Source organism: Heterodontus francisci, chromosome 24 (assembly GCF_036365525.1).
Source record: "Heterodontus francisci isolate sHetFra1 chromosome 24, sHetFra1.hap1, whole genome shotgun sequence".
NCBI classification, from domain to species: Eukaryota; Metazoa; Chordata; class Chondrichthyes; order Heterodontiformes; family Heterodontidae; genus Heterodontus; species Heterodontus francisci.
Window position 1 is genome coordinate 36,696,743 of NC_090394.1, and position 24,583 is coordinate 36,721,325.

Sequence of the window (24,583 nt, forward strand, 5' to 3'; positions counted from 1 at the left end):
AACTCGGTCAAATCTGTAATAAAAACAGAAGATGCTGGAAACATTCAGCATATCATGAAACATCTGTGGAGCATGCAAGGTATGGTTAATGTTTCAGGTTGATGACCTTTAGCCAGAACCCAGCCACATCTGAACTTGCCACTTACATCCCAACTCATCAAATCTTAATTATCCTACTCGCTTCACCTGACCAAGTCAAGTGTGTACATAACTACAGCCCAGACCAATGAAACCCGGACCCCTGTGAACAAATAAAGTCATATCTCTACCCACCCCTTTACACTCTAATTCAGGAAATTCTTCCCTTCCCTTAACCCTGACATGCTGAAATCTGCCTTCCCCACTTTAGAACGTGCTTTAAAAAAAACACTGCTTGAGCGTGCTCAACTTAAATGTAACCGACTGAATTTGCCAAGGCCCTATACCTAATATAGCCAAATACGTTAACATAGAGTATAAATCCCTGATAAACTAACCGTCCTGTTTTATTTACAATGCTGTTAAATCTATATCCCCACTGAACTGCTATAAATTTAACAGGATTATATTTCACCATTACAATTATCCAATCAAATTAATCTCATGCTGCAATGTTGCCAACTTAGTCCCTTATCAGCAGTGCCTTACTGCATAGGTCCAGTGAAGAGAAGGGGTGAAAAGGAAACTTGGCTTAGCAGAAAAGAAACACTTGCATTTATATAGTGCTTTTCACAACCACTGTACTTCTCAAAGCGCTTTACAGCTAATGAAGTACTTTTGAAATGTAGTCACTGTCGTAATGTAGGAAACGTGGCAGCCAATTTTCGCACAATAAACTCCCACAAACAGCAATGTGAGAATGAACAGATAATTTTGTTTTTGTGATGCTGCTTGACAGATAAAAGATTGGCCAAGACACTCGGGATAGCTCCCCTGCACTTCCTCAAAATAGTGCCATTGAATCTTTTACATTCACCCGAGCAGGCAGATGAGGCCTTGGTTTAACGATTCATCCAAAAGATGGCAACTCAGACAGTGCAGTGCTCCTTCAGTAGTGCACTGGACTGTCAGTCTTGATGTTTATACTCAAGCTCTGGAAAGCATTTAACTCAGTATGCTACATAGGTAAGCAACTAAAAAAAAAACACCTATGACGGACACGACAATGGTTTCTTCTGTGCAGGTAGAGTCCACACATCTGGTTGTATTTGGTGTCAAAATAGGATGGTTTGAAGGTAACTGTAACAAAGAGGGAGGCCTGGTGACCAATTGAATAGCTGGAACACAGAGACTCAGGCAGAAACTGTGCTGGGTACCAGCATGTACATCACACATTTCCCGTAACCTAATATTGCTTCAGCAACCATGGTTCACCACAGTCCTCATGACAACTTTAGGATTTAGAACAGGGCCACAAAGAAAAATCTGCATTTTCACAGTGAGTTTCACTGTTAAAGGATGTCAGGCTCAACAAGCTTTGGCACCTGCACCACCAACCCCACCACGTCCGCACCCCTGCCCCATTCTCAGTCCTGACTAAGCAAATTAGTACTAACTGTATCAGTAAGCCTTCCAATTTTATGACCCAACGTGATTAAACCTGATAAATATCTCCCAAAAGATCAATTTGAAAACTTGGTATAAACCCAATAAAACCTGGAGACATGAACATGGGCACACTGCAGTTCTAGACTGACGCACACAGCTGCTTTCTCTGCATGACTCAGGGAGTACTTCACCTTTTCTCTGTTCCAAAGGACAGCACTGAAAGAGAAAGCCTTCAGTTACTCGTGTCAGATACAAGTATCTGAATCAAGTTTCATGGGGATAGAGACACGGACAAAGCACATCAACTCGTTTTAATATTATACTTGGTGAAGACTGCTGTGAACGTTTTATTTACTTGGCTTGGATCACTGGGAGAACTCTAACCCTTTTGACTCAGCAGGTTGTGGGTTCAAGTTCACTTTGGGACTTGAGCATACAATGTAGGCTGACACTTCAGTGCAGTACTGAGGGAGTGCTGCTTTGTCACAAGAACTGGCTTTGTGATGAGACATTAAACTTCTTCATGCATTCTCCCTTTCAAAATACTTATCCAGTTCCCTTTTAAATGATGTGAAAGTCTCTGTCCATGTTCTAATAACCCTCCGTTTGAGGAAATAATTTAACTTTTCTGGTTGTCTTCTGGAGATAATCCTGTATCTCTGCCCCTTTATTACCAATTCAACAATGAGTGGAGGCAATCTTTCACGATTTATCCTTTCAAAGCCCTTCATAATTCCTAAAATATGTATTAGATTTCTCCTCAAATTTTGTTCCAGTAAATTTTCAAGCCTTTCTTCACAAGTAAAATCTCACATTCCTGCTTTCATACTAGCAAATGTTCAGTATAGCCTTTCCATGGCCTTCTTCTTCTTCTTTGGCCTCCTTGTCTCGAGAGACAATGGGTAAGTGTCTGGAGGTGGTCAGTGGTTTGTAAAGCAGCGCCTGGAGTGGCTATAAAGGCCAATTCTAGAGTGACAGACTCTTCTACAGGTGCTGCAGATAAAATTGGTTGTCGGGGCTGTTACACAGTTGGCTCACCCCTTGCGCTTCTGTCTTTTTTCCTGCCAACTGCTAAGTCTCTTCGACTCGCCACACTTTAGCCCCGCCTCTATGGCTGCCCGCCAGCTCTGGCGATCACTGGCAACTGACTCCCACGACTTGTGATCAATGTCACAGGACTTCATTTCGCATTTGCAGACGTCTTTAAAGCGGAGACATGGGCGGCCGATGGGTCTGATACCAGTGACGAGCTCGCTGTAATCCTTGTTATATGGGTTGCTCCAAAATGCACACTGCCCCATATGTGGCCTTTTGTGTCGCACAAAATGAATATCTCTCCATTACTTTTATATTCAATACTTATGTTTATAAAACCCAGAATCAATTTGCATTTTATGGCCCTTTTTACCTGTACTCCCACCTTTAAAGATTGGTCTATCTGCACCCGAGATCTCTCTGCCCTTCCACTCTGCTTAGAATCTTGTTTACATTTAGAGCATTTACCTCCTTTCATTAATAAAAACAAGAAATGCTGGAACCACTCAGCAGGTCTGGCAGCATCTGTGAAAAGAGAAGCAGAGTTAACGTTTCGGGTCAGTGACCCTTCTTCGGAACCTCCTTTCATTGTTCTTCTTTCTCTGAAATGTGCTACTTCTCATATCTCTGCATTGAATTGCATCTGCTACCTATTTGTACACTCTGCTAACCTATGTCCTCCTGCAATCTCCTGCGTTCTTCCTCAGATTAACTGCTGTTAGCAAACTTGAATGTAATTCTTCTTATGCCCAAGGTCCAAATCATTCATATATAGTCTCCACTGCTTACAGCTCATTAGCTAAAAGTATGTTACTGAAACTCTTTGGAAAATAAAAGCAATTATCCTGGCAACATTATCTATGTTAGATAACTTAAAGAACAATGCCAAATTTTAATAATCTATAAGGCACAAATTTAACACAGAAATACCCTCAGCGGGGATAATGTTAAACTGACTGGTCGGGCAGGAAATCTCCGGGATCGGGTGGAATGCTTATAGTGGGTGCATTTGTGTGAACTGGATGACCGGTATAACATGATACTGCTATTACAGTATTCAGCTATATAAGAATGTTCCTTCTCTGCAGTCACCTTTTGACCAGTTGTTTCCAGCTCCACACTTTAAACTGCAGTCAGTGCTTGGTACAAACTCCACAACACTGAAGTGAATGGAAGATCTTAAGCATACAAAAGGTATTAATATTAATGAAATGTTATTTATCTTTTTTAATATCTGTTCTTGCATTCAGTGCACCTTAAAAAGGTGTGAACTAGTGAGTAAGAACAACTGTTTCTGCCTGAAATAAACAGAGCACTTAAGCTAATATAACCAGCAATTGACATTAACGCTTTTCAGTCAATATCAGTGACTGGATCTTTTAAATGGGAACACTTTAAATGATTGGGACTGCAAATGGAAAACAAATCAGGTCCCAGCATGGATCTATGGGTGCACTATTGCTAATATCCCACAAATCTGAAAAACATCCATTTACTCTACTTTATTTTGTTCTGTAGCCACCCTTCAATCCATTTGACTGCATTTTCTTCAATACCAAAAATACAATTAAAAGCACATAGTGGAAGCCTCAAGATAAAGGTAGCTCAGGAATCTATTGCATTACGCTAGAAACCATAATTGCAAAGAGAGCCAACTAACGTCAGTCCACTGTCATATTGAGGTCTATTGACCTCATATTGAGCAGTGAGCTCTTTATAAGATAAAAAAAAACAAAATTTGGTTAAAACGATCAAGTGGAAGTTGAAGAAAATTTACTGAAGAAAGATTTGCATTTAATTAGCACCTTTCATCAACAACTACTTATATTTATATAATGTCTTTAACGTAATAAAATGTCCTAAGAAACTTCACAGGAGCATTATAAAACAAAATATGACACCGTGCCACATAAGTCAAATGACCAAAGCTTGGTCAAAGAGGTAGGTTTTAAGGAGTATCTAGATGGAGGAAAGTGAGGTGGAGAGGCATGGGAGGATATTCCAAAGCTTGGGGCCTGGGCAACTGAAGGCACGGCCACCAATGGTGAAGCGATTCAAATCAGGGATATTCAAGAGGCCAGAATTAGAACAGCGCAGATATTCCGGAGGGCTGTTGGGCTGGAGGAGATTACAGAGATAACGGAGGGGCAAGGTCATAGAAGGATTTGAAAACTTGGTTGAGAATTTTTAAATCAAGACGTCGTTTGACCGGGAGCCAATGTAGATCAGCGAGCATAGGGATGAAAGGTGAACGGGACTTGGTGCGAATCAAGACACAGGCATCAGAGTTTTCGATGACCGTAAATGACTTGGCGACTCAAATTTACACAGCGTAGAATGTGGGAGACTAGTCAGCAGTGCATAGGATAGTCAAGTCTACAGGTAACAAAGACATGAATGAGAGTTTCAGCATGATGAGCTGAGGCAGGGGCAAAGCTGGTCAATGTTACAGAGGTGGGAATAGGCAGTCTTAGTGATGGTCCGAATATGAGGTTGGAAGCTCAACATGGGCTCAAATGCGACACCAAGGGGTGTGAACAGACTGGCTTAATCCCAGACAATTGCCAGGGAGAGGGATGGAGTCAGTAACTGGGGCACAGAGTTTGGAGTTGGGAATGATGACATAAGGATGACATGACATAAGGATGTTTCAAAGTGGTTTATAGCCAAGTAATTATTTTTTGAAGCGTATTTGCTGTTGCAATGTAGAAAATGCAGCGGCCATTTTGCACACAAGTTCCCATAAACAGCAATGAGCTAATGACCAGATGAAACTCTTCATTAAGATACTGAAGGTTAAGCACATCTGCTATTGCTTTTAAGCACACTCATGTCAAAAACTGGTCAAATCGTCAAAAAAGTAGAATTTTTCAACATAAGAATGCACAGTAACTTTATTTTAAAAAATATACCTTATTCATAAATGTCCCCGCCTGCCAGGAATGAAACAGATCAGCCGTGGCTGGAAAAAAACATTTACATACTAACAGACATCGAAGGTGAGGAAGTGCATTCCAGGGCCTGCTAAAGGAGGATACACTCCACAAGGGGCAAGACTGGATAGACTAGCTGGTCACATGACGAACTGGCTATTCCAGGGTTTTCTTTTGAACTGGCCACAGAGTGTTTGGGCAGAAAGACTGTTTGCTCCTGGACTGAGAAGATCTCTCCTGTCTGTTCCTATCTCTTTCTCACAAGGCTCTAAATCCACTGAAGACACATGAACCGCAAGAGAGAAAAGTCTCCTACAGTGAACAAGGGTTAAGAAGAATACTGGGCCCCAACGAAAAGCAAGATCTACCTACAACCAAGGACTCTACAGTGAGCTCGTAAAATCTCGAACACAAAAACCCTCTTCAGAGATTGCCTTAAATTTTTCCACTTTATTATTTTCTTTTGCTCTTTTCTGTCTCTATTTGTATGCATCACAACGCATGCTAGCGTGGGCACGTCATGTATCTGTAGGCGTAAACCAAATTAGAGTTGAAGTTAACGTTTAATACATTTCAGATTTTCTTCTTTAAACCTAAGAAATCTTAAATTGGGGGAAAGCTAATTTCGATGGCATCAGACAGGAACTCTTAAAAGTTGAATGGGAGAGGCTGTCTACAGGTAAAGGGACGTCTGGCCAGTGGGAGGCTTTTAAAAGTGAGATAGGAAGGGTTCAGGGCCGGCATGTTCCTGTTAGATGGAAGGGCAAGGCTGGCAAGTTTAGGGAACCTTGGTTGACGAGGGATATTGAGGGTCTGGTCAGGACAAAGAAGGAGGCATATGTCAGGTATAGGCAGCGGGGATCGAGCGAGTCCCTCAAGGAGTATAGGGGATGTAGGACCACACTTAAGCAAGAAATTAGGAGGACGAAAAGGGGCCATGAGATTTCCTTGGCAGATGAAATAAAGGAGAATCCTAAAATATTCTATAAGTATATTAAGAGTAAAAGGGTAGTAAATAGGGAGAGAGTAGGTCCCTTTAAGGATCAGTGTGGCAATCTATGTGTGGAGCCACGGGAAATGGGCAAGGTCTTAAATGAATATTTCTCCTCTGTATTTACCGTGGAGAAGGTCATGGAAGCTAGTGAGTTCAAGGGAGGGAACAGCGCTATCCTGGAGCATATCAACATTACAAAGGAGGTGGTGTTGGAGGTTTTGAAGCGCATTAAGGTGGATAAATCCCCAGGGCCTGACCAGGTGTATCCTAGGATGCTATGGGAAGCAAGGGAGGAGATTGCTGGGGTCCTGGCAGAGATTTTTGTATAATCGTTAGCCACGGGTGAGGTACAGGAAGACTGGAGGATAGCTAATGTTGTGGCTTTATTTAAGAAGGGCAGCAGGGATAAGCCAGGGAACTACAGGCCGGTGAGCCTTACATCAGCGGTGGGAAAGTTATTGGAAGGGATTCTGAGAGACAGGATTTATATGCATTTGGAAAGGCATGGTCTGATTAGGGATAGTGAGCATGGCTTTGTGCATGGGAAATCATGTCTGACGAATTTGATTGAGTTTTTCGAGGAGGTGACCAAGAGGATTGACGAGGGCAGGGCGATGGACGTTGTCTACATGGACTTTAGCAAGGCCTTTGACAAGGTCCCGCATGGTAGACTGGTCTAGAAGGTCCGAACACATGGGATCCATAGCAAATTGGATACAAAATTGGCTTGGTGATAGGAGGCAGAGGGTGGTAGTGGAGGGTTGTTTTTCAGATTGGAGGCCGGTGACCAGTGGTGTGCCGCAGGGATCGGTGCTGGTCCCTCTGTTGTTTGTCATATATATTAATGACTTGGATGTGAATGTAGGGGGCATGATTGGTAAGTTTGCAGATGACACCAAAATTGGTGGTCTAGTGGACAGTGAAGAAGGTTGTTTAAGGTTACAACAGGATATAGATCAACTGGGAAAGTGGGCAAGGGAGTGGCAAATGGAATTTAATGCAGACAAGTGTGAAGTGATGCATTTTGGGAAGTTAAACCAGGGCAGGACCCTGGGGAGTGTTGTTGAGCAGAGAGACCTTGGGGTGCAAGTACATAGTTCCCTGAAAGTGGCAACACAGATAGACAGGGTGGTGAAGAAGGCGTATGGCATGCTTGCCTTCATCAGTCGAGGCATTGAGTACAAGAGTTGGGACGTCATGTTACAGTTGTACATAACGTTGGTTAGGCCGCATTTGGAGTACTGTGTGCAGTTCTGGTCGACGCACTACAGGAAAGATGTGATTAATCTAGAGAAATATGGGTGCTCGCATCAGGAGTTGACCCACAGACAAACGCGAGAAATTGGAGCTAGTAGCTCCCAAGCCAGAGTGAAGTAATTTGGGGTAAGTTAAAAGCACTGTCTATGGAGGAGTTGAGGAAAATGGCTCAGCAGTGTGGGATCACTGTACATGGCAAGGCTAGGAAGTCTGAACTCCTAAGACTAGTGGCCAACCATTTTTCCCTTGAATCTGAAGAAGCAGAAACAGGGTTAGAAGCAGACTCCAACAGCGTATTGCTAGCAAAGATACAATTGGGACAGAGGAAACTTGAACTTGAGGAAAGGGAGAGATAGAGAGACAGGAGAGGGAGAAAGAGAGAGCCTTCCAGAAGGAACGTGAAGAAAAACAAAGACAGGAGAAGGAACGAGAGAGAGGGGAGAGATGGAAAGAACCTTCCAGAAAGAATGCAAACAAAGGGAGCTAAGGCAGCTTGAGTTAAATAGGGGATGACAGAGTAACCCCAGTGAAAGCATGGCCAATATGGAGGAGCGTAATTGAGGGCTGGGTACAAAATTGTTAAAACTAGCTCAATTAATTCCAAAATTCAATGAGGAAGATGTAGAAGATTTTTGGATCCTTAGCGAAACTAGCAAGGCAGCTAAATGGCCAGCTGAGACCTGGCCTCTTTTACTACAAAGCAAGCTAACTGGAAAAGCCCATGAGGTTTATTCCCTGTTGCCAGATGAGAGTTCCTCAAATTATGAACTAACCAAAAATGCTATCCTTGGGACATATGAATTAGTACCCGAAGCCTATTGACAAAAGTTTAGAACCCTCAAGAAGCAAGCTAATCAAACGTATCTGAAGTTTGAAAGAAGTAAGCAGCTGGCTTTTGACCAGTCGCTGAGGGCTCTTAAAATACAGCTCAGCTATGAGAATCTCAGAGAAGCAATTCTGTTAGAGGAATTTAAACATTCTCTCCCACTCTCCATAAAGACCCATGTAGAGGAGCAGCGGGTTCAGAGAGCCTGGCAAGTGGCCCTCCTGGCCTATGAGTTTGCTTTAATTTATAATTCGGTTTCCCAGGGAAGAACCTTTCCTCATCACCCCCACAAATCCAAATAGGACAAAGGGTGGGAAGGTGTTAGGAGCCCAAGCAGTCCTGAGAGAGAAAGGAAAGTAGGAGACACAGGGGGCCCTCCTCTAGCCAAAAAAGGTGCAGTGAGCAGGAGTGAGATCCGGAGACCTGTTGTGCTTCCCCTGTAGTAAGGCAGGTCATCTAAAAGCTGACTGCTAATAACTAAAAGGAAAACCTGTAGGGTTAATCAGGGCACACCCGCTCAGTGAAGACAGGGACCTGATGCAAAGCACAACAGAACAAGCTGCGGCTTTAACTGCAGTAAGAGCGAGATCCAGGAAGCTTACTACTGTAAGTGCAGGAACATTTAATAGGATTCCTGAAGGTTATCAGGGTTTTGTGTAAAGCCATGATCAAACCAGCTCCCCCAGAGCAGACTGAATTAGCACTGCAGGCAGATGACCAGGTCTGTTTGTCTGAGACTTTCTTTGCAAAGTTAGAAGACCCAGGGAATGAATGAAATGGATTTTCCCTAGCTGAGGCTCAGCGAGCTGACCCAGTATTGCGAGAGTTAGCATAGGTTGCCCATTCTGAAAATGAAGCAGAGGGAGTCTCTGATTGCAACTATTTAAAGAATGAGGTACTGATGAGGAAATGGAGTTCTCCTCACAGACCTAAGAGCAAGCAAGCCCATAGTAATTCTCAGGGACACAGGGGCCACTAGATCCATTTTACTGGGAAAAGGCCTGACCTTCCCCTCAGAGAGTGCAGTGAATACCAGAAAGGTGGTGAATGGTATTGGAGGGCAGTGTATGCCTGTACCTGTGCACCGGGAGCACCTGGAATGCGACCTAGTTTCAGGACCGGTGACTGTAGGGATTGTCCCTAGTTTGCCTGTGGACGGGGTTGACCTGCTACTAGGTACTGATCTGGCGAGGGGTGAAGGTGGTAGCCCTTCACAGTGGTGAAAGAAAGACCGCAGGAGGTCAGAGAGACAGGGCAGTAGCAGGAGACGGATCCCTGCAGTTTCGCTGAACATGTAGTGGATCAGGCCATGATCAAACCAGCTCCCCCAGAGCAGACTGAATTAGCACTGCAGGCAGATGACCAGGTCTGTTTGTCTGAGACTTTCTTTGCAAAGTTAGAAGACCCAAGGAATGAATGAAATGGGTTTTCCCTAGCTGAGGCTCAGCGAGCCGACCCAGTATTGCGAGAGTTAGCATAGGTTGCCCATTCTGAAAATGAAGCAGAGGGATTCTCTGATTGCTACTATTTAAAGAATGAGGTACTGATGAGGAAATGGAGTTCTCCTCAGAGACCTAAGAGCAAGGAGTGGACAGTAGTTCATCCATTAGTGGTGCCGCAAAGGTACTGGAGAGAAATATTAAGAAGGGCCCACGAGACTACAGTGGCTGTACATGCTGGTATACGAAAGACCAAAGCTTGCATAAGACAGCAGCCTAACTGGCCAAAACGCCACAAAGATGTGGTGGAGTACTGCAGGAGTTGCCACATGTGTTGGCTTGAGGGGAAACCCCAACCTACAGTGAAACCTGAACTCCTAAGTCCTGGAGGACCCTCCAGCAGAGGGCTGGTGAACTATAAGGGACCCCCGCCGAGAACAAAAGGGGACAGGCTGGCAAAAGTTTAGAAAGAGAAGGGGAAAAAGTGACCAAGAGGGCAGGTTAAAGGAAGTCCAGGAGGAATCGCAGATGAAAACCCCTACTGTCCTGTCAGCCAACCCCAGAAAATGTGAAAAGTTAGACCCCGCATCCTTCTATGTAAATGCAGACACTAGAAGCACCCCACCAGAGTTGCTAACAGCATTTACAGTAACCTGCAGAGACAAAGAAAGACCTCTAGGAGGAAGAGGGTGATGTCTCACCTAGTCAAAGTGCCACAGGGGAGTGAAGTAGAGTCTGCAGAAATACCTGCAGGCAGAAGTGTCCTCAGGGACAAAGGGGAGATTAGCAAAGAATCTTCCCCCTCAGTCAGAACCAAAGAAAACCACCCATCTCCCTTTGCTGACCTCAACAAGAACAAAAACCCTGGGCAGTCATGAAATGGGCAAACTGAAGAAAAACTTCCCCAAAGAACCACATGTTTACTGGGATGCCAAAAAGGGAGCAAATAAAGCAGAACTAGCACCAACAAAAGGTAGGCTGTAATAGGTTTTTGGATTTATGAATGAATGGGACTGAATGAGAGAAATGCATTTTTTCCCCCTGTATCTTATATTTTCTCTCGACCCTTTTAATGAAATGCGCTTTTCTCAAAACGCATTTCATTCTGCTGGGTATGGAGGTGTCATGCAGGCCCCAACCTCCCAAGAATAAGGCACATTGGTTTTGTCATGAACATTGATTTATAGCTGTTGGTGGAGCAAGGAAATGACTTGGGAAACAGATCAGCCGTGGCTGGAAAAAAATATTTACATACTAACAGACATCGAAGTTGAGGAAGCGTATTCCAGGGCCTGCTAAGGAGGATACAATCCACAAGGGCCAGGACTGGTTAGACCTGCTGGTCGCATGACTAACTGGCTGTTCCAGGGTTTTCTTTTGAACTGGCCACAGAGAGTTCAGGCAGAAAGACTGTTTGCTCCTGGACTGAGAAGATCTCTCCTGTCTGCTGCCATCTCTTTCTCACAAGCCTCTGAATCCACTGAAGACATATGAACTCCAAGAGAGAAAAGTCTCCTACAGTGAACAAGGTTTAAGAATAATACTGGGCCCCAACAAAAAGTAAGATCTCCTACAATCAAGACTCTACAGTGATCTCGAAGATCACTAACAAAAACCCTCCTCAGAGATTGCCTCAAACATTTCCACTTCATTTTTTTCTTCTGCTCTTTTCTGTCTCTATTTGCACGTGTGTATCGTGTATGCATGCTAGCGTGGGTGCATCGTGTATCCGTAGGCATTAACCAAATTAGAATTTAAGTTTAATAAATTTCAACTTTTCTTCTTTAAACCTAAGAAAACCTGTTTGTGCTGGTTCCTTTGCCTTATAATTGGAAAGCGGTGAATAAGGATTCACCAAGGGGGAGCTAAAAACAGTGTCCTAAAAATTAAACCCTGGTACAGAAAGAGCAGGTGAAGGCTGAGAGGGACCTTTAGACATCTTTCTCACCTGGTCGTAGCAATAAAATTTGTAGAAGTACATTACATAACAGTTCACATTTGACATTATATAAGGTGCAATACAGTTCAATTTCTTTCAATACAGTATGTGGCACTCAAGTGCCTCAGTACACTTCCAATTACAGGTTTTATACATAAAATATGCATTTACATTTCATGTCAAACAATCTATGGTGCATACAGAACAAGGGGCTTTACATGGCTTCCAGCCGCTCAACGTACTATGGTGGGAGGGCCTTAGACTGTGGCCATTGAGCCTTTGCGACGGCTGCCTTAAACTTTAATGCGTCCCTCAGCATGTAACCCTGGACCTTGGAATGTGCCAGTCTGCAACAGTCAGTTGTGGATAGCTCTTTGCACTGGAGGACCAACAGACAAAAGAGCGTCTTTCACTGAGTTGATAGCCCTCCAGCAGCAGCTGATATTTGCCTTGGTCGGTGTCCCTGGGAACAGCCTGTAGAGTACAGAGTCCTGTGCTATGGAGCTGCTGATCAATTAGCAAATATCCATTCACCAAAATCAGGAAGCGGGAGACAGTCTGTGATCCACAACTGTTTTATTCTCAATCCACAGTTCAGTACGAATACTAATTTCTACTCTTCCCTCCCTATCTAACTCCCTGTCCAGAAATAACTCCTCTGACTGGGGAAAAACACAGCACTTAAATACAAGCTGCAATGAGCAACACCTGCTCTCTATTAACTCTGAAGTAAGTCTTGATTAATGAAAGGGACCAGCATTTTCAACATTGTCAGCTGCTTGGGATGAACCTCGACAAAAACCACTGCATCTCTTTCCAGACCTTCTTTGCAAAGGCACATTCCAGTAGGAGGTGGGCGATGGTCTGTTCCCACCACAGCCACCCCGAGGACAGCATGCAGTGGCGCAAATACTCTGGGTGCTCATGAAGCATCTGATGGGGAGGCCCCTTCTCACCACCAGCCAAGCTAAGTCTTTGTGCTTCTTTGAAAGTTCTGGCGACGAGGCGTTCTGCCAAATGACTTTGACAGTCTGCTCAGGGAATAATCCGACAGAGTCCACCATCTCCTTTCCCACAGGGCCTCAAGAAACTTACATGCGGATCACTGCCTGATGGACTTTGGTCAAACTTTTCCACAAAGTACAGATGGTACTGCACAGTCCAATTGAATGGAGCGTCCCACAGCTACACAGCCAGATCCCATCCTTTGCAACAGTGGGGACAGACAGGACCTCAGCACGTACTGACACGTGGTGTTTGTGTATCGAGGGTCTATGCACAGCTTGATGCAGCCACACACAAAGGTAGCCATCAGGATATGGGCAATATTGGGTGCATTTTTTCTCCCTTTATCTGAAGATTTGTATATCATGTCTCTGTGAACACGGTCCATTTTCAATCTCCAGATAAATTGAAAGATGGTTCAGGTGACCTGTTGACCAGTTCTTATCCACAATGGAAAGGGACCGTTGCTCCCACATGCCTAGTTTCTGTTTGACCTTGGCGATACTTTCCTTCCAGTTTTTGGTGCACACCCCCGCTCCTCCAAACCATATCCCAGTACCTTCAAGTAGTCTGACCTGACAGTGAAGGGGGCAAAGAATCGGTTAACCCCAGTCTTCAAAAAGCATGGCCTTGCTCTTGCTGTAATTCACTTTGGTTCCCAAGGTCAGTTCCAACTGGCTGCAGATGCTCATCAGTCTACAAACCTGACAGCGAATCCGAGCAGAAGAAAGCAACGTCATCCGTGTACAGGAAGGCTTTGACCTGAGTGCCTCCGCTGCCTGGGATCATCGGCCCTCTTATGTCAGCATTCTTCCTGATGGATTCAGAAAAAAGTTTGATATAACACACAAACAAGACAGAGGAGAGGGGGCAGCCTTGCCCGACTCCAAATTTTATTGGAAACCTCTCCGATTCCTATCCATTGACTAAAACTGTGCTACTGATTTTTGTTAGAGCAGTTGGATCCAACTATGGATTCCAACCCCGAATCTCATTTTGGACACACATCCATTATGTAGGTGTGCGATATTCTGTCAAAGGCCTTCTCCTGGTCCAAGCTGATGAGGCAGGTGTCTACCTTCCTGTGCTGCACATAGGTGATTGTACCCGAGTGGCACAAGGCTAACAAAGATCTTTCTACCAGGTGTGTTCAGGGTGGATCACCAACTCCAGAGCAGACTTGACCCAACTAGTGATGACCTTGGACAGAATTTTGTAGTCCATGTTAAGCTGTATTTTATACAGTAAATGGCAGAACCCTTAGGAGTATTGACAGGCAGAGAGATTTGGGAGTACAGGTCCACAGGTCACTGAAAATGGCAACGCAGGTGGATAAGGTAGTCAAGAAGGCATACGGCATGCTTGCCTTCATCGGTCGGGGCACAGAGTATAAAAATTGGCAAGTCATGCTGCAGCTGTACAGAACTTTAGTTAGGCCACACTTAGAATATTGTGTGCAATTCTGGTCACCACACTGCCAGAAGGACGTGGAGGCTTTGGAGAGGGTACAGAAGAGGTTTACCAGGATGTTGCCTGATCTGGAGGGTATTAGCTATGAGGAGAGGTTGGATAAACTCAGATTGTTTTCACTGGAACGACGGAGGTGGAGGGGTGACATGATAGAGGTTTACAAAATTATGAGCGGCATGGACAGAGTGGATAGTCAGAAGCTTTTTCCCAGGGTGGAAGAGTCAGTTACTGGGGGACATAGGTTTAAGGTGAGAGGGGCAAAGTTTAGAGGGGATGTGCGAGGCAAGTTCTTTACACAGAGGGTGGTAAGTGCCTGGAACTTGTTGCCAGGGGAGGTGGTGGAAGTAGGTACCATAGAGACGTTTAAGAGGCATCTTGACAAATACATGAATAGGATGGGAATAGAGGGATACGGACCCCGGAAGCGCAGAAGGTTTTAGTTTAGGCAGGCATCAAGATCGGCGGCGGCTTCGAGGGCTGAATGGCCTGTTCCTGTGCTGTACTGTTCTTTGTTCAGTGAAATGGGCCGCCAATTTCTGATTTCCTCCCCCATCCCCCTTCCATTTGTAGATGAGGATGATGATCTCTTTCCTCAAGGATTCTGACTCACTGCTGGCCAGAAGCATACTCATACACTTTTAGGGTCAATCCAGTCCCACAGAGCCAAATACAACTAGGCCGGTAAACCATCGCTTCTGGGCATTTTACTCGTCTCGAAGGATCTGACAGCCTTTGTCAGTTCACCCAGACTTAGTGGTTTGTCCAGACTTTCTTGCGCACTGTCATCTAACACCTCTGTGATACAGGACAGGAAGAACTGGGAAGCCGTGCTATCTGCGTGCTTCAGGACATACAGCCCGGCATAAAAGGATTGGCAGGCTGCGATGACGTCCATCTTGATTAACTGCAGTGGTTTTTGTACATTATGTCTGCTACAAAGAGGCGACCATCCACCACCTCCTTAATTTCGGTGATGGTGAAGTTGTCTCCTTGCCGGAGAATACTCAGGCCAGAGGAACAGCATTGTTTCTTCCCGAACAGATCTAAGGCCCACGGAATCACTCTTGTGACCACTACTTATAGGTGTTGAGGTGTGGTATTCCACACTCATCTGTGCATGGGTGGCACTGCATTTTGGGCAGGCTTTGTAAAGGTGGCCAGCCTCTCCACACAGGTTGCAGCACTTGCTCTCCTTGCATTCCTTTGTCTGCTGATCTTGCTGTTTGCAGTTTCTGCAGAAGGCTGCACTACATTTGACAGCAACGTGTCCAGATTTGTTGCAGGTGTGACAAACTCTGGGGTGCCCCGTGTACACCAAGTAGCCTGGACTTCCACCGATGGCAAAGCTGGAGGGAGGGTGGAGGATGTCTCCCTTGGCGTCCCCCTTGACCTACTACTTGCTGATCCAAATCCCAAAAAGAACATTGCCGTCACTGCTGTTTCCAGCCACCTCAATGTACCTTGCGAGGAATACGAACTGATCTCGGACAGGAATATGGGGGTTATACATGTGGATTGTTACCACACAGTTCTGTTGTGACGGTAGTGGATTGACAGTGTAGCTGGTTTCCTTTCTCCTTGAATGCCTTCAGAAACCTCAGGCATCCTGTGAAGTTTTTGAATGTGATGCCAAAATATCCGTTGCTGGGGATACCTTGCAGGCAGAAGATATACACAGCAGTCAAACAGGATCCTCTTCACAATAAGATCTGGTCCACGGGTGTGCCTTCTGCCATTTTTTTCACCGTCACCCTGATGCTGTTACGCAGCCCTTGGCTTGGAGCTCGGGTGTTGTTTGCAGCCATAGCTCAACATCAAGTTTTCACTATATTGAGGTTAGCCCTGAGCCAGAATGAAGATCCACCAATGACAGGGGAGCTCAAATGTTGTTGGGGCATTAGGCAAAAGCCAGCATTGGGATCCACCCAAAAACAAAAAAAACTAAAAGACTCGCAACTCGGAACTTATACTTATACTTGATCTTAACCAAAAGGCACAGCAGCAACTTTTACCACAATTCAGGTTGTTAAGGCACATGGCAAGAGCAAGGGCTGGAACAACAACTGATATGGTAAAACTATCGAGGCACTGCTTCTTGGTCATTGTTGACTGTTCACTGATCTTTAAGGATATAAAAATTACAGCTTTAAAAATGCAATTGCTAAAACTGCCTAGCAGAGAGCTAAATGCTTATAGATTCAAAACGAGTTGCTCCGGCAACAGATTCAACAGGGAAGGGAAGAAATGCTCTTAAAATTCTGAAGTAACCGCTCAGAGAGGGCATATCAGGAATTTTACAGGGATGAGATAGCCAACCACAGCCTATCGACCCCACAGTGATTTAATTACAGTTTAATCACTATAAGAAGAGGTATGGTTCATCTTTAAAAGTCATTGACAGCATTATTGGATCAACAAGAAGTATGCAACATTGGAAAAATGGTACTGCGCTTCTGAACAGGACACACAATCTTATTTCTCAATTTACAATGGACTGTTAATGCTACATAGTCTTCAGTTATGTGAGCACAGGTTAGTAATATGTACATAATGGCTGCAAAATAAAAGGACACAAGGCTCTTTCAGATCACTGGATGCACTACAGCTCGACAAACATTAACACATCAATGAAATGCTCCTTTGCAGTGGCATACTTTCCAACAACTATCATTGAGGGACTGCACCACCACCTAAAATATGCACAGTATACACTTTCAATGTCTTTGTTTCTAGCAAGAAATGCCCCCCTGCAGCACTTCATTGCTAAATCAAATCATTCTCCTCCATTATTCTCATACAACTCTGCCTTGTTTGTTTCCTTCCATTCTGCCTGATTTCCTGTCTCTCTAATCACCCTCACCTCCATTTTCCATGACTTATAGTGTTGTAATTTTAGCTACATTCATTATTTAATTCAGTAGATACAAATCTCAAAATTAGAGATTGCAGCAATAATTCTCAGTATAGTTTTAAATGTGGCCCTATTTTTATTGGACGCGTTTGTGATTGTTTTTAATTAATTTAATTGAATCAACAATAGGACATGCCCCTAACTCAAAAGATTTCAGATGTTTGGAAGGGAGGTTGAATGCCATAGAACACTGTCCATCTCAAGCTAAAGGCTCTTCTATTTGCATGGATCCTAATTGAAATAAGTTCAGTCAAGTGCAACCTGCTTTCACAAAGGCTAAAACTGTCCCTTGCCCCACTATAGGCCAACCAAGCTAAATCTATATCCCTCTCAACAATGTGACCTACTTAATTCTGTACATTCCCTTTGCACCGCACACAGATGAACCTGTCCTTCACCTTAACATTGACACGGTCCATTCTGCATCATCAATATACCATGTCTTGCTGAACCCAAAAACGTATAAACTTAGATTAAAACTGATTGCAACAGAATATTTTTAAAGCTGACCTGTAAGAAAACAGTAGAATAAACTCTCAAGAAAACAAAAGATTTTCACTGCGTTGATTTAAGGAGTTATTTTGCATGGATAAAGGATAGTGCACCAGGTATGAGGCTTTATTCATTTAAGTGAAAGGCCTTCGTATCTCACTTGCATCCACAACAATTGAGAGTCATGACTCTTTTGCGAACACTGAAGAAACTTGCTAATGCAGTGCATGATATTCTTACTGCATACAACAGATTGTTCTGATGCAAATATTTTCATCAACTTTAGAGGGCCCATTAATATCCTAATGCAATATTTATTTATTTCAGTCTGCTTTTTGAGCTGCAATATCTTTGGGCTTAAGGGAAACAAATAGCTTTGGTTTAGAAAAGGGAACATTGCAGTGGCAGAATGTTGGAATACTTTGTTGCAGAGTATTAGGACTGGGTTTAGCATGTAGTTCCATGATACGGCTCATGCATAATGCATTACAAATCTTAGTTATTCCACATTGAAAAGGGCACCAGTCAAGGTGGGTTAGTCACCCAAGGCAGTTCTCCAGCACTTCTTTATGGGCCAGTATAGAACAGCACTGACTGGGGCCTGAAGACAGATCCTCAGTCTTTCTGGTTAGCAGAGGATAGGAGACTGCGCAAGAAAATAAACTGTCACAATATCACTTAAACTTTTATTCCAAAACAAAGCTGAGGAGCATGGGATTGGTAACAAAATGGCATCATGATAGACAAATGCAGATGTTGTTGCATTTTATTTCTCTAATGTTCATGGGGTCAAGTTACCCCCGAGTTGTCTGCTGGGCTCTTAACAACAGAATTGTTGTACAAGTAACACAACCTCTAAACACATAGGAATGAGACATTTCTCCAGTCAACAACAGTACAATAACCATTGTTTGGGAATCTGAGCCACCCCATTGGAAATTAGCCACGATAATATGCACATCTAGCATACCTTGGCTACTGTATGCACAATTCACAGGATGCACTGCAACAACACTATTACTTCAACAGTACCTCCCTCCCCTATCACCGAGAAGAAACAAAAGCATCAATGCTGCTAGAACACCAGTACCCCCAAGTCACGCACCATCCTGACTTGGACATGAATGGTTATTCCTTCATTGTCACTGGATCAGTATCCTGGATTTCCTATCTAACCCCATTGTGGGGGTACTATCACTACAACAAGTGCAGCTTCACACTTAGGTGGACATTGTGTGGAAAAGAGGCACTGTTAGCCCATTTATGTTCACATCGTTTTGACTGACAGCCGCAGCACTGGTAACATTTTGTATTAGCTTCCAGTACCGGTATTTTGCAGGTGAGAGTAGTGCGAAGGGTACTAGCCAGAGTTCTCCGAGAGCGGTGGGAAGCAAGCGGTGCGTAAAGAGCCCAGAAAAGAGACAGAGCAAGAGTTCCCGGAGAGGCCCGGGAAACAGTGTGAGCAGAGCGGGGCATAAAGAGCTCGAGAGAGAAAGCGAGAGCAAGAACGAGAGTTGCTGAGAGCCGGGCTAGCTGCTGCCGCCGGTCGGTAGTTTCAGACCCAACGTTCAGAAAGAAGAATCGAGTGTGACATCATAGGGAAGTCCGTAGGTGATTGGCTGGTGAGTATTTCCTAGTGATCTTATCTAAACTAGGGAATAAACTGATGTGTCTTTTTTTTTTAAGGTAACGTTTATTACTACGAGTAAGTTGTATTATGTGTTAGTGGAGTTTATCAGTATTAATAAGGTTTATTAGCATTAGTAAGGTTTATTAATTGTAGTAAAGTTTATTGGTATTGGTAAAGGTTTATTAGTGGTAATAAGGTTACAAACTAACAGATAAAGGAATGGCAGGGCTGCTCCAACCTCTACAGTACATATCCTGTGCTGTGTGGGAAATCCAGGATGCTTCCTGTATCCTGGATAACCATATGTGCAGGAAGTGTTGTCAGTTGCAGCAGCTTGAGTTCCAGGTTTCGGAACTTGAGCAACAGCTGGCATCACTACGGTGCATCCGTGAGGTTGGAAGCTTCATGGATATCACGTTTATAGATGTGGTCGCACCATAGCTTAAGAGTATGCAGGGACAGAGAGAATGGGTAACCACCAGAATGTCAGGAAGGAACAGGCACGTAGTGCAGGAGACCCCTGAATGTGTCTCACTCAAGTGGCATTCAATTCTGAATACCGAAGAAAGTGATGGTTCATCTGGGGAGTGCAGCCAGAGCCAAGGCCATGGCACCACGGCTGGCTCAGCTGCACAGTGGGGTACAGAGAATACTGGAAGAGCGATAGTGATAGGAGATTCGATAGTCAGGGGAACAGACAGGCATTTCTGTGGCTGCAGACATGAATCCAGGATGGTGTGTTACCTCTCTGGTGCCAGGGTCGAGGATGTCACTGAACGGCTGCAGAGCACCCCGAGAGGGGAGGGTGAACAGGCAGCAGTCGTGGTCCACATTGGTATCAATGACATAGGTAGGAAGAGGGATATGGTCCTGTAGAAAGAGTTTAGTGAGCTAGTTAAGAAAGTAGCAAGCAGGACCTCAAAATAGTAATCTCCGGATTACGCCCAGCACCACGTGCAAGTGAGTATAGAATTAGGAGGATAGTGCATGGCTGAAAAGATGGTGCAGAAGGGAGGACTTTAGATTCCTGGGACACTGGAACCAGTTCTGGAGAAGGTGGGACCTGAACAGGCTGGAATTGTTGCACTTGAACAGAGCTGGTATAAATTTCCTTGCGGGGCGATTTGCTCACGCTATTGGGGAAGGTTTAAACTAACCCGGCAGAGAGGAAATATCAGAGAGGAGTACCCAAGGTACACAGAATACTAGGAGAAATAGATAGTACTAGAGGAGGGAATAGTATGTTATTAGGTGGGATCAGAGTAAAGGAGAAAGTAATAAAGTTTAAATCAAGGTTAACGTGCGTGTATGTGAATGTACGGAGTGTTGCTAATAAGATTGGTGAGTTACAGGTGCAGATTGACATGTGGAAATATGATGATGTGGCTATAAACGAGACCTGACTCAAAGAAGGGCAGGACTGGGTGTTAAATATTCCCGGATACAAGGTGTTCTGGAAAGACAGGAAAGGGAATAAAGGGGAGGGGTGACAGTATTGATTAAGGAGAGCATTGCAGTGCTGGAGAAAAAGGATGTCCCAGAGATGTCGAGGACAGAATCTATTTGGCCACAGTTACGGAACAAAAAAGGTGCAGTTATATTGCTCAGTGTTGTCCAGAGGCCACCAACTAGTGGAAAGGATGTAGAGGAACAAATTTACAAGGAAATTACAGAGAGGTGCAAAAGTTATAGGGTAGTTATAATGGGGGACTTTAAATTATCCAAACATAGACTGGGATAGTAATCGTGTAAAGGACAGTGAGGGGCAAGAGTTCCTCGAGTGTGTTCAGGAAAATTTTCTATCGCAGTATGTTTCTAGTCCAATGAGAAAGGAGGCACTGTTAGACCGATAGACTTCTACATATAAAAATATCAAGGGATACGTGGAGAGTGCAGGAAAATGGTGTTGAAGTAGAAGATCAGCCGTGATCTCACTGAATGGCGGATTGGGCACGAAAGGCTGAATGGCCTATTCCTGCTCCTATTTCTTAAGTGCTTATGTACCTGGTTCTTGGAAATGAGGTGGGTCAAGTGGATCAAGTGTCAGTAGGAAAGCATTTTAGGGGACAGTGATCATTATATCATAAGGTTTAGGCTGACTATGGAAAAGAACAAAGAACAATCCAGAGTAAGAATAATTAACTGGGGGAAAGCCAACTTCAATGCAGTAAGGACCGATCTGGTTCGAATAAATTGGAGTTAAAGATTGGCAGGAAAAATAGTAGGGGTACAATGGGCTACCTTCAAAGAAGAGACAGTTCGGGCACAATCAACGTATGCTCCCTCAAAGGGGAAGGGTAGGGTAAACAAATCCAGAGCTCCCTGATGACAAAAGAGATAGAGATTAAGATAAAGAAGAAAAAGTGTGCTTATGACAGATGCCAGGTAGAAAATACTATTGAGAACCAGGCTGAATACAAAAGGTTCAGAGGGGAAGTGAAAAAGCAAATAAGAGAAGCAAAGAGAGAGTATAAAAAGAGACTGGTAGTTAATATAAAAGGGAATCCCAAAGTTTTCTATAGACATATAAATAGTAAAAAGGTGGTAAAAGGAGGAGTGGGGCCGATTAAGGATTTGTGCATGGAGGCAGAGGGCATAGCTGAGGTATTAAATGAATATTTTGCATCTGTCTTTACGAAGGAAGAAGATGCAACCCAGGCAATGGTGACAGAGGAGATAATTCAGACACCAGAAGAGTTTAAAATTGATAAGAAGGAGGTATTGGATAGGCTGTCAGTAGTTAAAGTGGATAAGGCACGAGGACCGGATGAGATACATCCAAGGATACTGAGGGAAGTGAGAGTGGAAATTACGGAGGCACTAGCCATAATTTTTCAGTCTTCCTGAGACTTAAGGGTGATGCTAGAGGACTGGAGAATTGCAAACATTACACTCTTGTTCAAAAAAGGATTTAAAGACAAGCCCAGCAACTACAAGCCAGTTAGTTTAACTTCGGTGGTGGAGAAAATTCTAGAAAGAATAATAGTCACATGGACAAATGCGGGTTAATTAAAGAAAGCCAGCATGGATTTCTTAAGGGAAAATCAAGTTTTACTAACTTGCTGGAGTTTTTGAAGAGGTAACAGAGAGAGTTGATGAGGGCAATGCAGCTGATGTGCTGTGCATGGAATTCCAAAAGGTGTTTGATACAGTGCCAAACAGAATTGTGGGCAAAATTAAAGCTCATGGAATAAACGGGACAGTAGCAACATGGATACAGAATTGACTGAGTAACAGGAAACACAGAATAGTGGTTAATGGATGTTTTGTAGGCTGGAGGAAGGTTTGTAGTGGAGTTCCCCAGGGGTCAGTGTTGGGACCCTTGTTTTTTCTGATACAGATTAATGACCTAGACCTTGGTGTACAGGGTAAAGTTTGCAGATGATACGAAACTTGGAAGCATTGTGAACTGTGAGGAGGATAGCGTAGAACGTCAAGAGGACATAGACAAGTTGGTGGAATGGGCGGACAGGCGGCAGATGAAGTTCAATGCGGAGAAATGTGAAGTGATACATTTTGGTAGAAAGAACATGGAGAGACAATATAAAATAAAGATTACAATTCTAAACGTGGTGCAGGAGCAGAGGGACCTGGTTGTATATGTGCATAAGTCATTGAAAGTAGCAGGGCAGGTTGACAGCATGGTTAATAAAGCATAAAGTAGCCTGGTCTTTATTAGAGGCATAGAGTACTAGAGCAAGGAGGTTATTTTGAACTTGTCTAAGACACTAGTTCGGTGTCAGCTGGAGTATTACTTTAGAAAGGATGTGAAGGTGTTACAGAGGGTGCAGAAAAGATTCAAGAAAATTGTTCCAGGGATGAGGAACTTCAGTTTTGAAGATAGATTGAAGTTGGGTCTGTTTTCCTTGGAGAAAACTGAGAGGAGATTTGATAGAGGTATTCAAAAACATGAGGGGTCTGGACATAGTGGATAGGGAGAAACTGTTCCCACTCGTTAAAGGATCGAGAACAAGAGGACACTGATTTAAAGTAATTGGTAAAAGTAGTAAAAATGACTTAAGGAAAAACTTCTTCATGCAGTGAGTGTTTAAGATGTGGAATGCACTGCCTGAGAGTGTGGTGGAGGCAGGCTTAATTGAAGTATTCAAAAGGGAATTAGACTGATATATGAAAAGGAAAAATGTGCAGGGTTATGGAGAGAAGGCGGGGGAGTGGCACTAGGAGAAATGCCCATTAAGAGAGCTTGTGCAGACACGATGGGCCGAATAGCCTCCTTCTGCGCTGTAACAATTCTGTGAAATCAGTGGCAGCCTAAAACAAGCCTAAAATAATTAAGCTCACTGCACAAATTACACGTATGCACATGTACCTGGTTCAGAAATACATGGTGCACAATGGAGTTGCAGAGTCTTGAATTATTATAAAGACATTTATTTCTTTAAGGTACTTTAGAAAGGATAAAAATACATAAACATAATGATAAATAAAGGATCTGAAAACTTGAAGCTATTTAAAAATGATCTATTGTCATCATAGTAAATTTAATTAAAAATCTTTACATAAACCAACACCGTGGGGTCTACCTACACCAGATGGACTGCAGCGGTTCAAGGCGGCGGGCTCACCACCATCTTCTTATGGGCAATTAAGGATGGGCAACAAATCCTGGCCTTGCCAGTGATGCTCAAAATCGCAGGAATGAATAAAAATCATCTTTCTAGTCTTTTTACACTTATCTGGCATTCAGGAAATGATGTACATATGAAACAGCTGTACTTCAATGAAAACTTAAATGAAAAACCTAGTGGCAAGTGAAATACTTCAAACAAGCTTTGCTTTATCCAGAGTTTGGTGCTGAGCTAAATCTTCAAAGATAGCAGCATGAGTAAGTGAATGGCTTCCCTGAAATCAAATGACATGGAAAGTGTTTTCTCTCCTTCAAATTAACAGAGAAACAATCATACCTTTATAACAGCTGTATTAGTCTATATCTGACTGTTTTTAAAGAAGAACTTGTGTTTACATAGCACTTTCCATGACTTCATTACACTTCAAATCACTTTACAGCCAATTAGTTACTTCTTTAGTGTAATCACTGTTGCAATGTAAGAAATGCAGCAGCCAATTCATGCATAGCAAGCTCCCACAAACAGCAATCGAATAA

General features: G+C 43.6%; 1 protein-coding gene across 7 annotated transcripts in view; it reads right to left on the minus strand.

Moving 5' to 3' along the window:
- Positions 1 to 24,583, minus strand: part of mad1l1 (mitotic arrest deficient 1 like 1) — a 999,406-nt gene that overhangs the window by 155,976 nt on the left and 818,847 nt on the right. The gene's annotated exons all lie outside the window — the stretch shown is intronic.